The sequence below is a fragment of the Scardinius erythrophthalmus genome (genome assembly GCF_964197995.2).
Source record: "Scardinius erythrophthalmus genome assembly, chromosome: 8".
NCBI lineage: Eukaryota > Metazoa > Chordata > Actinopteri > Cypriniformes > Leuciscidae > Scardinius > Scardinius erythrophthalmus.
The window spans coordinates 9,900,836-9,910,644 of NC_138228.1; positions in this window are offsets into that span (position 1 = coordinate 9,900,836).

Sequence of the window (9,809 nt, forward strand, 5' to 3'; positions counted from 1 at the left end):
GTCGATTTATTTTGATTAATATGTGCGAGGGAGAGAGAGCAAGACAGCGTCTAGTTTGGAGAGGGTGATGTTTTGTTTACACTTTCGCCGGGCTCTGAGAGAGAGTGCGAGCGCGCGCGAGACCGGGTCTCTCTCTCTCTCTGCTCGTTCTTTCAGTTAAACATGCGCCACAAGCGCGGCAGTTCATCTACATTAGACGGTGTAATGAAGCGTGTGGGTTACTACATCCAACAACCGATCATTTTAACTTACCCTCTCCGAGTCTCGTAACTTCTGCATCCTTTAGCTTGGACTACAAAATTGCAGCGAGAAATAATAATGGCGGATCGCTCGAAGTGTTGGGCCGGAAGTCAATGTCCTTATTTGGCAGTTCCGCTGCAAATACTGTGACGTGATAGTTCAAAAAACGTCATAGAAAACAGAAAAATCTGAACAGGTTGAAAAATATGACCAAAACAGAATATAAAGATATCAACGAAGCACCTGAAGAGAATAATTTAATCTTTTCTGTACTTCTAAACACTCCAAATATACAACAAAATGCATTTAAGGGCTAAAAAAGTGCATTTAGCATGATATGTCCCCTTTAAAGGGATAGTTCACTTAAAAAATTTAAATTTATTTACTAACCCTCATGTCATTCCAAACCTGTCTTCTGTGGGACATAAAAGAAGATATAAAAAAACCTGTGTTGTTTTTGTTGCTGCAATGAAAGTCAGGTTTTTTAGGCTGGTATGGTTTTCATATTATGAGGACATTTACGTAAGACTTTTGCATGCGTTCAAAAATAGTGACGTTTTTTCTTTTCTTTTTTTTAACCATGAAAGACAGACTAACAGTACTTCATTTAAAGACAACGTTTCTGAGAAAGATTTAACCAGTGAATGGTCAATATGCTCAAAAACCACTGCTAAAAATCATTGTCCAACAACTACTCGACCATTGTGGCCTATCCCTATCTCAGAATATGACCACTGGCCTTTGAGTGTCTGATCCCATCAGATTCTCTCGGAGACCTGCTGGGACAGTTGATAGCTGGCTGGATGTGGTCCTGCTGGTCTGGTGATGCAGAGCAGGTGGCTGGAGGGTATATGAGATGTGATATCACTGACAGAGGACTGTATGATGTAGTGCTGAGCCGCTGCTTCACTAGCCACACAAGCCTTGAGGATACATGGAACTAGTGACAATAAGTGAATGTGATTGAGTGTGTGTGGTAGGCTACATACACATCATGTGATGACAGGCGAGTGCCAAAGAAGGAGACTCCTAGTGCCCCATTACAGACCCTATGAAATCAAGATTTTGTGACTAGTAGTTTATTCTATTTGCTTTAATATTGGTGCAAACCTTTTTATCCTATATCTCGTTGCATGTAGCAAATCAAGTTTTATGGCGGTGACACATAGATACAATTACATTGGCGCTACTTAAAAAAGAGCTCAATGATATGGTGATATGTCTGACCCAAACTTCCTGTTTCAATAGGATATATGTCAATAGAGTGGTGCAGGTATGACATCACTTTGTAGGCCAAAACGCGTAAACGAGTTAGCATTTTAGCACTTCCGGTTCTGTCGTCCCTATGTCAATGGGTTTTTTGAATGAGATTTTTGTTAAATTGCAAAAATAAGGTCTGTGGTGAACACTTTCACATTTTATTCTATGACATAAAATACATCAGTATTACCCCACTCGTGATTTTTCGAATCTGTTATGTGTCTTGGAAATAGGCAGTTGCTAACAAGTGGCTAAATGGGACTACAGAGGCTGTAGAGGAGATTAAGCGTCATCACGCTGAACAGGTAAACTCAGTTGGCTTTTACAGCCTCATTATGCTTATAATTTTGCTCTTATAAACTATTCTAACTCAAACTATCTGGGGAAATGTTTGTTAGATAAAAACTGAAAGAGTTGTCAAAAGTTGAAGTCACGCAACCGTAGTGTAGTTCGTTTATAGCCTATCTTTAGCTTTTTACTTCTGGCAACTGCATTTAGGCTTCAAAATTCATTAAAGTTATTCATCTGTGAAAATGATCTTGATAGACAAAACGTGTAAATATCAATACATTTTGTTGATCACAGAGCATGTTTTTTTGCAATAATCCAAAAGCCTATTGGGTTTTTGTCGAGGAAACCAGGGTGCTGCTAACTACCGGTTGGCCTACCTGCACCACTCTATAGAGGGGAAAAATGTGGTTGGGAAGAATAGATGAGATCTTTAAGTTGATTATTCAGTTAATTTCTATTTTGTCCACTAGATGGCAACAATTAAACAAAATGGTTAATATGATCTTCCTTTCCTCACTAGCATACAGATTTCTGTCATTGATCCATCCACCCATTCATTTATCTTTGTTTTTGCCCTTTTTTCTTTTGTTCATTTGTCCTTTATGTCCGTTCATCTGCTTATCCATTTCACTATCTATGATTTGAGCTTATTATGCCTTTCTCTGCATGGCTCAATGCAGGTGGAGGCAGTTGTGTGTGTGTGTGTGTGTGTGTGTGTGTGTGTGTGTGTGTGTGTGTGTGTGTGTGTGTGTGTGTGTGTGTGTGTGTGTGTGTGTGTGAGAGATATCTGTGGGCTACTCTGACAGCCGTGCTGAAGGCCTGTCATTAGTGACCTTTCTCCAGCTGTACTGAGTTGCTCCTCGTTCGACTAGCAGGAGGCCATTCTGTTTCTGTTCCCCCACCAGAGAGAGAGAGAGAGAGAGAGAGAGAGAGAGAGAGAGAGAGAGAGAGAGAGTTGTGGTGTTGTATTAAAAAACAGTGAACAAGAGATAATTGAGAAGGAAGTGTCTGAATTACGATTTAGGTGCAAGAGAAACCAGTAGACAAACAGAAAACTGAAAGCAAGACACGGATGGAGTTTAGGGCATTGTTTTAGTGTTGGTGTCTTTCTTTCTCCCACCTAGTTGATCGATTGTACGCTCCTCTTATGCTGGTTACACTTCCTGAGTAACCATCCTGTGGAAATCAAATGTGTGTGCTTTTTTTAGCAGGTATTGGACATGTGTTATGCTATATCGGACATATACAGTAGGATGTGTTATGTTATTTGTTGGAACTTTCCTCTGTCACGTGCTTATAACTATAAATGCAAAATGCAGTGAAACTTATTATTGTGAAATAACTGTTGACCAACTTAATGCATTCTTGCTGAATAAAAGTATTAAATTCATTTAAAAAAAAAAATTTATTGACCCTACACTTTTGAATGGTAGTGTATGTCACATACCTCATGCTCAAAGGTCAAAGGTCAATCAAGATATTGCCTATATTCAGTGTTTACTCTGTTTCTTGTCTTTCCACACCAGAATAACTTTCTTCCTTTGATGAAACACAAATGGAAATGTTTTGCAAAATGTCTGTGGTTCTCTTTTCCATACAATGAAAGTGGTGATGTATACTGCCATGCTCCAAATGGAAAAAACGTATAGTTCATAGATTTCCAGAAGCCATACAGCAATCGTTTGTGTGAGAGGTAAGGTGCAGTTTACGTTAGGTGAAAAATATACCTTGCACTCAACCATAAAAATCTTATTTCACCTTTTAGGACATTCAAAACTGAGGACCAATTCCATTTACTCTCCAGTCAGTCTTCTCTTTATGTTCACGGTCAGCCTGTTATTCCTCTCAGCCTTTTAAACAACACCTTTCCGTTACCATGACATCACATCTTTGTCCTTCCTCTTAATCTCTGTCTTTTCCATCCTGTTCTCTCCTTTCACTCATGATCTACTGTTTTCCTTTTCTTCCTTTTTTTTAAAGTGTGCATCTCTCTGCATACCAGCATTTTTAAACTCTCTCTCTCTCTCTCTCTCTCTCTCTCTCTCTCTCTCTCTCTCTCTCTCTCTCTCTCTCTCTCTCTCTCTCTCTCTCTCTCTCTCTCTCTCTCTCTCTCTCTCTCTCTCTCTCTCTCTCTCTCTCTCTCTAAATGTGGGTAAAGAGTGCACTTTAGGAAGAGCTCTCTCAGTGCAATGTTAACATGGTCAAGTCTGCTCATATCTTTTGCATACATTTAGATTCATTAGGACGTATGAACCAGACAGCTTTTTATCTTCAAAATCATACAAGGTACATTTTTAACATACTCAGAATGCAAATTGAGCAATTCATCTCTCTACAGTCTCATTTCAGAATGCATATGCACATAATGTTCCTTTCCTGAAATAGAAGACAAGAATTATGTTGTACACAAGTATACGCCAGGGTTTTTTGTGCTTTTCAAACTCTATTATTAGTTGTGCTTGCCAAAAGCAAGGCATCACTATTGTTATTGCTCATGCTTATTATTCTGCTGCTTCTTCTGGACAACATTTTGACGCACTACTCCTCCCGCAGTTTTTGTCACAGACCCACGAATGAGGTGTCAAAATGTGCAGATTATTGAGGAATGGTGTGCTATGACTTTTATAAGAGATCAGGGGTACGGTGTTCGCCCCAGGGGCGAAAAAGCAGCCGAAAAAATTCCAAAAAATCCCAGTTTTTCGCAAATTTTTTCACTTTGCGAAAAACTTTGACGAGCCATAGCTCTGACAGAGGATTTCGCAGAAAAGTGCAGTTTACCACATTTGAAGAGACTGACAGGCTCTGTAAGAACATACCTCACAATGGGGTAAAAGTTGCATCCCTGGGGGGCAAGAGGTGCCCAAAGTTGCCCCATAGACTTACTATGGCGAAGGTCGGCCCATGAAACGCATGTGTTTTTCCTAGTAAATTGCATAGGGATTTTGTATTGATCATAACTCTGGATCACAGTGTCATAGAGACAAGGGGACGGGCTCATTTTACTCACACGACCAGTCAGTCTCTCAGGATCATTGTGAAGCTAACAAGCCACGCCCTAGCAACCATTTAGAGCACCCTAGCATGTTCCATAGTCTTCCATTCAAAGAGATCAAAGGGATATCTTTGGATAGAAGTGTCATAGAAACATGAGGATGGGCTCATTTGACTTGGGGCAGCAAAAAGCCAATCATGAATCATCTCAACACTTCCTAGCCCCACCCTAGCAACCATTGTTGAGCACCTTAGCAACCAAAATCCAAAGAGGGATATCTTGTATTCTGAATGTCAGAGGTATGGGAGTTGGTTTATATAATTCATACTGACAAGCAGCCTTTGGAGTTTTATCATTGGCAGCTCCCAAGCAACTCCATAGCAACCAAATAGAGTACCCTAGCAACCGTTTAGCAAGACCTATATCTCTGCATCAAAACATCATATAGAAATGGGGGTTGGCTCTTTTGACTAAATCATGGTAAATCATGCTAGAACGTGGTTAATTGTGGTAAATCATACTAGAAACATGGTAAATCATGGTAAATCATACTAGAATGTGGTAAATCATGGTAAACTGTGCTAGAACATGGTAAATAATGGTAAACTGTGCTAGAACATGGTAAATCATGGTAAACTATGGCAAATCATGCTAGAATCATGGTAAATCATACTAGAACGTGGTAAATCATGGTAAACTATGGTAAATCATGCTTGAATCATGGTAAATCATACTAGAATGTGGTAAATCATGGTAAATATGATTTGATTATGATTAAATATGATTATGGTAAATAACATGTTAATCATGTTAAAAAATTCAAGACATTATATCATGATAATTGTTTTTCTCACTGTATAAATTATTTTTTTATATGTGAAAATATTGAGCTGTCCTTGGTATATGGGATGTTTATGTTTGATCGTCCTTGGCACAAAAATATTAAGCAGCTCAATTGTTTTCAACTGATAATAAGACATATTAGTATCATGTGACTGAAGACAATAAAATTCAGCTTTGCCATCACAGGATTATTTAAAATTATATACTGTAATTGAAAATATATTCAAATAGAAAACATTTATTTCACAATATTACCGTTTCACTGTATTTTTGATAAAATAAATGAAGTGTTGGTAAGAGACTTCTTTCAAAAACATAAAAAAAACTTTCTACATAAAATAACACAAATCTCCGACCCCAATCATTTGAATTGTGTATGTTAGTGCAAAGTGAAACAGAGTTCACAACATATTTTACTTCTGTAATGTTATATATTTCAGAGTGAAACCTAATATTCTATATGAAGAAAATGTAAGGCAGCGTTCGTTTTTTTCCCACACAGGGAATCTCGAAAAGTGGCCGTTACATACTAAAATGGAGAAAAAGAGAGCTTGGTCACAATCTTTGAAAGACATTTGAGAGATACTTTTAAGATTTTTATTATGATTGACAACCAAAAGTACCCATCCAATCTAGCTCTCCCACTAGAATCCTGTCCCTCATAAATTCAGTCAAGTGTACATAGTACTTGTCCACAATTGTTGCCACCAGGAATGAATATAGAGCTTGAGATGTTAGACCCTCATGCTGACTCAACCCCAAAGCAGCCATTGCCCCCATCCCAATGATTCATCAGACTGGATCCGATGAGCATGTGTTTACACGCGTGACTACATTTGAGTTTTAGCCTGTTTCTACCCGATTATTCTTTCAATTCTCTAATAATGCACATGTAAATTAAATATCTGTGCATGTTCAACTATATTTTTTAACAACATCTCACAAATATTTCTTAATGTGCATGTGTCTGTTTGCAGCGTTAATGTGCGGAGTATACACACAGATATTGGGAGAGAGATTGTAAGATGCTCATCAGGCTGAGTGACAAGCGTGTGTGTGTCTGTGACACTGGCGGTGTTATTACCGAGGGATCAGAAGTGAAGATTGTTCCGTTTCCCATCAGCAGTTGCCCGAGTATCGATCTTTTCTGTCAACACACCACTTCTACACTCTGTTTACTGAGGATACACACCTCATGTGCTGAGTGCTGACTGTATCTGCATGCAACAGGGGCTGTTGAGTGTAATTAAACAGTAATTAAACAAACAGTCTGCCGTGTCTCAAACGTGAGATGTACATGTTCATGTACTGTATACACACAGAAGTACTCACACAAACATATTTCTCCTCCTTGTCATCACACGCCACCTGTACACTGAAAACATTATGCAACCTTCAGTCCTCCAAAAGGAGGCATATAAAGCAGCGTCCGAAATCGCATACTCTTATACTTATTTTGAATAAGTAATTACTTTATGACCGCTAAAAAGTATGTTCTGAATGTAATCTGGATGTACTACATTCATCATGATGTTTTTATCATGCTTGTTTTTAGCTTCAGGCTGTTACAGTACATCATGACAACCAGTGTTGGGAGTAACACATTACAATTAATGTGAGTTACATTATCAGATTACTTTTATCAAGTAACTAGAAAAGTAATGCATTACTTTTAAATTTACAATGAAATATTACATATTTTGAAATGACAAAATAGTTCCTTTTTCAAATAAGTAACCAAGTTACTTTGTTTTCCCATTTATTGACCGTCACCTCTCCTGTCCCCATGTTGAGAGAAATCGGAAGTAAGTTGCAGACTGGCATTGTGTGTTATTGTAGTTCTAGACTAAATGTGAGCATGCATTTACTCGTCTCACTTGCAATAACAGATTCAGTATTCCTCAAAATGGATAAAAACAATGAATTGCAAACTCAGAATATTATGAAAACCTATAATAATTAAATGTCAAATTACACAAATATACTTTATGTATTTAATCAGACTTTATTAAATGACAAGTTCAGTATTTTACACTTAAAGCCCTGTTTTCAGATCGTTTCTGATGAAATAGAACGGTTAAGATTGAAATTTGGACACATGCTGCTGGCCCTTTAGATCGTATTTACGAGTTGAACGCCACCACAATGTCGTAAATACCAGTGGGGAGCTTGGGATTTTCTCTAAGCTCCGATCTGTCCATGGAGAGTGTCAGTGATTAACATGGCGGAATACACAATATGTAAAGGTATTTAGCTGTGATATTGTCAGGCTTTTCTATTTACAGCGCAGTTAGCTAATTGCCAACACAGAATATGATAGTATTATAATATAACAATGCAACATGTAACGATGAGTTGGCAGTGGCTTCATAAATTAAAAACATAAAAATACAAAGTACACCTGATGCACATTTCTTTGTTCTTCATTTTCTAGAACAAGAGTTTAAGAACCTTATTGTATTTTTGTGTAATTAATAAAGAGAAAGTACTCCGCCATTTTGCTCCAACGAAAGTGACATGTCGTTATAAGCACGACTTCCCACCTTGTACGTATGAACTTCCCAGGAGGACTTGAACGCACCACAAATTTCAATATTAACCGTTCTATTTCATCAGAAACGATCTGAAAACAGGGCTTTAAGTGTAAAATACCGAGCTTATCCTTTAACCAATGTCTTTGCTACTACCTTTGATCAAATTCAACCATACCAGTAAGCAAAAAATACTTTAGATTTGTTGTGTCCAAAGTCAGTCCCTGAGGGCAACTGTCCTGCAGAGTTTAGCTCCAACTTGCCTCAATTTGCCTGGAAGTTTCTAGTATGCCTAGAAGACCTTGATTAGCTGGTTCAGATGTGTTTAACTGGGGTTGCAGCTAAACTCTGCAGGACATTGGCCTGCCAGGACCAGGATTGGACACCCCTGCTTAGAATAAACATCACATTTGTGTTTCTTTTTTTGCTGAAGAGTGTTACATTTTTACTCCTGCATTCTATTGTCCTGCAGTCCAGAATGGCAGCACTTTTACCCCACTTACTCATGTCATTAAATTATTTTTGTTTCACTGGGTTTGCAATGAACACTTAAAGTGAATGTACTTAAAACTAAAACTAGATTTTACTCAGTTTTTAATAAAAAAATGTTTGTAGAAAATGAGAGTGGTGCTTTCCCATTTACTTGCAAAATGTGTTGCCATGATGCAAGAATATTTTAAGTTGTTATAATATGGGGCCTCATGAAAAGAATCGGCGGCCTTCGGTGAGGGACAGGTTTTTTGCAAAAATGTAATACTTATCGATTTGGGTTTACAAACCTTATACTTTATTGTATTAATAATTAAACCACCTCAAAAAGCTCCTAGTTATCTCATCACATATCATCTAATTATAAGTTCTCTTTCTCACCTTATCTCTCTCTTTACACATCTTTTTGCACATGCTTCTGATTAATTTTCTCGTATGAAAACAAGGTGGCAGGCCCGTTTAGCTGTGTGAGCTTCTGTGAAAGAAAATTATGTAAAATAGATCCAATGTGAGAGTAAAACATGCTCCCCTATAGTCAATTCCTCTTCTATATCTTAAATATTTTCTGCTTATGTTTTTATATTCTATTCCAGGCCTGTCTACTTATGGGTTCAGTGCCTCTTCAGACACTACATCAGATGTCTGTCTTTGGCGTATTCTGCTAGCTCATATTCAACATCTCAAAACCATGCAAAATATCTAAATCTACAGTGACAGTAGAGAGCTGTGTATTATAACCTAAGGAACTGCTGGTTATTTAAAATATACTCTGGTACGATACCTTGATTTGATTTTATGCATAACAGGCATACTTGTTCAGATTGAAAATAAAGTTTCAAAGAGAGAGAGAGAGAGAGAGAGAGAGAGAGATGGATGAATGGATGGATATAATTGTAGGATATAATTATAATAATACTTATTATTTTAATTTTATTTATTTATTTTTAGTTTTTTTGGAAAAAACAAATTGCTTGTGATCCATTTATGCGAATAAAATTTAATGTCTCTGCATGAACGGATCTCTTTGTCTTGTTAGATTGTATTTTTAAATATATGGCTTTTTTGGTCTTTCAATAGCATCTTGAGGTCTTAGATATGGCAATGAGCATCTATGCAGCTGAGTCTCCAGTAGCACCATAACAGAAGTAAATACTCCTCATATT